This window comes from Neopsephotus bourkii, unplaced genomic scaffold (genome assembly GCF_033783945.1).
Source record: "Neopsephotus bourkii isolate Nb327-2 ecotype Australia unplaced genomic scaffold, CSIRO-AGI_Nbou_v1 NB_196, whole genome shotgun sequence".
Taxonomy (NCBI): Eukaryota; Metazoa; Chordata; class Aves; order Psittaciformes; family Psittacidae; genus Neopsephotus; species Neopsephotus bourkii.
Window position 1 is genome coordinate 12377326 of NW_026900709.1, and position 5524 is coordinate 12382849.

Genomic DNA, 5524 nt, shown 5'->3' on the forward strand with positions numbered 1-5524 from the left:
TGTGCGGGAGGAGGCGGCGGTCGCTCTGTGCAAGCAGGCGCCCAGCCTCGAGCAGGTGCGGTGGTGGTACGGGGGTGGCCGCTGCCGCCTTCCCCGCGTCGGGCTGCGGGGCTTTCATGGGGCGGGAAGCCGTGAGGGGACCGGAGGCAGCGGTTTCTCTAGCGAGGCCGAACGGTGCCCTGTGTCCGCCCCCCGCTGTGGAAGGGCTGTCCGGGAGGTTGGACCGCGTGGTAAACTGGGGGCTTGGGGAGAGGGAACGGGCGGGGGGCTGCCCCTGCCCCTCGCAGCGGTCTGGGGCGGGCGGGGGGGGGGGCTTTGTTTCGGCGGGGACCCGTGGGGCTGCGAGGGGAGGTTGCGGAAACCCCCCAAAATAGCGGCTTTGTTCGCACCGCAGCCGGCCGGCGTGAGGGCAGCGCCTCACCTGTGGGGTTCCAGCCGTGGTTTAACACCCGTGTGCGTGTCGGCTTGGCGGCGGGATGGTTTGCGAAGAGGCACTGCGGGCTCTGGGATCCCTTCGCTGGGTTGCAGCGAGCGGGTGGTAGAAAGGAGGGGAGGGATAATGTGTCTCGGCTACGAGGAAAAGAAACAGAAAAATATAGGGGAAAAATAGGGCTTCTGCCCGCACAGATACACTCCCGATCGGTCAGCTAGCACAATACATGGCTTTATTGGTTTAAGAGTACTTGAATCGTATGTCACACTATATCAGTTGGCTGTTAGGATACTAATGCAGTATGTGAAGTACTAAACAGTAGTATTGAATAGTTTCTTGAGCTATTCAGGTAGAAATATATAGAACATTAAAAAAAAGCAGTTAAGAGTGATTATAAGCGTACTTCAGTGTAGATACTGAATCCTGTAGTCCAAATTGTATACAATATGGTACAATAGAAGATCTGGTTCTATATAATTTGCTGCTTTTATTGTGGATACTTGTATTTGCCCCATAAGTTTATCATATGAAATCAACTCTTATGTGTTGCTTGGTTTCTTTTAAACGTGCCTTGTGTTTTGTACCTGTGAGTTGTCCATGACCTGACAGTGAGAATAGATGGTCTTCACTAGAGTAGGAACTGCTTGCTGTTTCTGGCACATTCATCTGTTCAGCCCTCTGTTGACTTGCTTGGAGCCTCCCATTAGAGAGATGAAGATACCATAATGAATTCAGGGGTTGGGGTTTTTTTTACTGTTGCATTGAAATACAGAAAACATTGAGCTAGTCTGCCTCCAGTGACAGTGTGTCAAAGTGAAACAGTAATTCAGGATTGGACTGCTTCATCTGATCTGTAATAAGGCTGTACCTCCATCTTGTGCCAAGAAATGAAGGGCTTGTTTTGTTCTGGCTGGGGAATGGTGGCTAATGGGGTGAACCAACAGCTTATCCGTCTCTGCAAGTCTTCTACGCAGTACAGGTTACTGACAGGTTTTGCTGTATTGCTGCTTGTAGGTCACCCCAGAAGCACCAAACAGTAACTTGAGTTTTGTAGCTGAGACTCTAATTACAAATTTTGTGCTTTAAAACCGTTTTAGAATGGCCTCTCAGTTGTGAACCAGCACTATTTTAAAACAGTGCCTACAAGCAGTAGGTTGGATATTGTAAATTGTTGCAATTTATTACGATGGTTCTGAGTTGGCTTCATCTTTTATGCCTGTATGTTACTGTCCTGATGCCTGATGTTTCAGCTTAACAGCATACCTTAAAAAGTGGCGTACTGCCTGAAGTTACGTTTGGGTATCAGTCCCCAAGCAGAAGATGTAGCAAGGGCTGTCAGAGGCTAAATAAAGCATTGTGCTTTGTAAGCACATTCTCAATAATGTAAACAGTGAGCACTTTTCTCAGGGAAAGTCATGGTGGGTGAGCAGTAACTGTGGACAAGGAATTGTGGCTATTTATTTAAATGATGTGTTTAGAGCAGAACAAACCTCTGTTTACCTAAAGGCATTGTCTTGGTCTTGTTCAAACTACTGATCAGAGACTGATCCATGTAAACTCTGATCTGACCCAGTGTGACATGAGCCTGAGCTCTGATGTGCCAAAGTCTGTAAAATCTTACACAAGCAAAAAAGGATAAATGCATTATTTTTATCATCTGGCATTTTTCTACTCATAGCCCTGCTTATTGGTATTCCTGAAATTATATTTGGATCCATAATTTAACTGGGACAGAACAAATTAGACTGTAAGATAATCGAAAACATAGCAGTTAATTTGAACCTAAGCATTACACCTTTAATTTTTTCATTATTTTTGGTTTTCAATGTAAGCTTTCATAAGGCAGTTGGAAGCAGTCTTGCAGGGTATGCCAGAAAGAGCTGTTGGTTTGTTAAGGCAATACTATAAATAGCCCCTTACTGGAAGTCACTGTTCTTGGTTGTTGCATGTACTGGTACTTATTTCTTTTCCTCCCTTTCCTCCAAAATGGGCACATCATAAAGAAAAAACCTTAAGTATGGATATCCATAGAATATGGATACACTCTTTTAGTGGTTTATATGCCTTGCTATGGTGCCTGCACAGTCATCTGGTTGTCCTGTCCATGTCTCTCTTCTGCTTGTGTACTTAATCTGCACAAAGGCTTGTCATGACTATTCCTAGGGGTTTGACATGCTAGAAAATTCTTAGGATTGGCTTGATGTGGCTTTGGTATCTTTTTTTAGGAATATAAATAAAAAGATACAAAAATGGCAGCAAAGTTGGTCAGAAATATGAAGAGGTTTCTGTGTGAGTTATCAAATTGTAGTAGATTCAAGAACATACGTATGGGGTCATCTATTTTAATTCAGTATATAACTGAACTTTGGAGTTTGTGAATTCTTTCCATGTTCAACTTTGTGACTAAAGATCAGAAGGCAGTTGGAGAAATTTTATTATTATCATGGATGACTTCTTCCATAGGACTACACTACATAGCTACTGAAGTTGAGCACTAATGTTCTGTGGGAACAGGAACAGCACAGTGTCACCATCATGCTGCTTAACTCTTGGCCGTCATCAGTCAGGATGCTGATTCAGGTGGGTCTGTGAACTAGTCCAGGATGGCAGTTTTTATGCTGTTTCTCCCTGCTAAGCTTGGAATCAGCCACAGGCTTGTCTCATAAGCCATTGGCAATGATAAAATTTCTCTGCTGTGTCAGCTGTTGGTCTCCTCCACTGCAAGAAACCAGGCAATACCCCACAGGCATTTCTTTTAATCCTCTTAGCAGCTGTGCATTATTTCATACACTCCTGGCAAAAGTATTTGACTTTTCTGTCCCTTCCTCCCCTATCCCCTGAAGACGCTGAGAGGTGAGAAGGAAATAAGTAGTTAATGCTGTGTATCAGTGGTAAGAGGGGCTGTATGTTTTTCTGCAGTAGGTAAGCAGCAACAAGGACATCTCAAGAGCTAGAAAATTGAGGAACAGGATCTAGCTTTGCTTGTGGAAAATGCAAATGGCAGGCCCTGTACAGCAACAGTGTCACACCCTGACTGGGGCATTAAGGCAGATTTCTGTGTCAGTTTTTCAAGGTAAGCAATTGCTGTGTTTTTCTCACCAGGATCATGGTTAGGACTCCAGCAAGGCTATGAGGAGGTTATAAAAGGTGTATAGTTTTAATTACAAATCCACAACCGGGGGAGACAAATGGACATTTAAAGGTGACCAAGAACTGGCATAAAAACTGAAGCAACTGCTTATGCAGCAGCACTGCCCACATTCTTCTTGTCAACCATGAGTGCATTGTTTGGCAAGTTGACACGCACATGTGCCTGATCTGGCTTAGAGCACCACCAAGTTGTTTCATCACAGTTTATTCTCCTGGGTTTTGCAAACCGGCTGCTGACACTGTCCTGTTGCCTAATCTGTGCTGGAAGAAGTTACTTCAGCTGGTTGTATCTAAGCAGCCTTCTGGTTCTGTGTAGTCTGTTCATTTTAGTTAAGACACTGCTGCAGAGACAGCATTGTAAGGTGGGAGTTTCAAGTGGGGATTGGTATTCTGGTGCTGCTTCCAAAAGCTGCTCTTCACATTACATGCTGATTTTGTGTACAGGCACCCTGTTCTGTCTCCTCTTCCACATATAACTTCTGCAAGAGGTGATGACTGAAATGATGCTGTGATAGTCCCTTCTACTGAAAGCTTCTCTCAGAAGGTATGGGTCCTGTGCTGTGACAGTTAAATATATGTGAAGATACTGCAATTTACTACAGTTCTATTTAGGCTATGTAGTGTGTTTATTTTATATATAGATTTACACATACACACACACCCTACTACACACAAACACTAAATAAATATAAAATATAGTATGTTTTATGTATGCATATATATACAATGTGCATACATTTACCTACACAGTGCTGTACTATGTATGTAGTATATACTATATCTAGTACTATATAGCATATATAAAATCTAATATATTTGTGCTGTACTTCCTCGTATCAGCTATGTATCTGTTCTCCCAGCATCCTCTTGAGGGTTAGTGTCTCAAAAATGGAGATAAGCCACAGGTTTCCTGTGTTGTTTCTCTGCATCTTTTTGGCTTTCCTGGTTTTGGGGCCACGGAGTGTCTTCGTTTTGGGGGGTTGTTTTTGGTGTAGTAGAAGCTGTATCCTGCAATCATGTAAGTGACTATCAGTATCAAACTTCCACTGCTAATTACAGATAGGTATGTGTCCTTGACTAATTTTGGGGGATGCATCCATTTTTCCTAGTTACGGAAACACCTGTCTGGCCAGGGAGCTTTTAGAAGACCACATGCATTCTAAGTACCCTGGGCAGCAGAGGTGAAGTGTGGAGAGGAGGGGGTAGCTCTGCCCTATGGGAGCTGACACTTGGTGCTTTACCAGAGCCTGCTTTATCCTAATGCTGGGAACTGCAGCAGCCATCAGGGAGTCTGTGAGCATGAGATTGTGTGTTATCTCCTGCAGCTGCCTTATCTGTCCTTTGCATGGGGGAGGCCACCCCCAGTCATGGCAGTATTGAGTGTGAGACGATTTGTTACAGCTTGCAGCTTCCACCTTACTCTTCTAGTGAACTTGGCTATGGCTACCTCAGATAATTATGGTAAGAAATCACTACTACCAAACCAATGTTTAATTAAAAAAAAAAAAAGGAATTTTATTTCACACTTCTATACAACTATCCACAGGTAATTTTGAATGTAGCATTGCTACCTGGTACAAGAAAAGTCTTGAGAGAAATGTAGACCAATGACAGGACTTTCCAAGAATTTGCAGTTTTAATGCTGCTAAAATGTTCATGTTCATAGGTGAGGGACACAACCTGCTTTTAAATCCAAGGCTATTTGTCAGGCTTAGCTCTGACTAGCCTGGCTTCTGATGCTGCTAAGCCTTTCAGCAAGTAGGCTAGAATAATAAAAGCTCAAAAACCAGGTAACAGATAAATACACATGTAAGTGTTCATAACGTCACAACATACTGAGATTATCTAATGGAAGGAAGAAGAGTCTATTAAATTAATGCACTTTTTCTAATAACTTATTAGGTGACCACACCTTAAAGAAGGTACGTTCAAAGTTAGTAA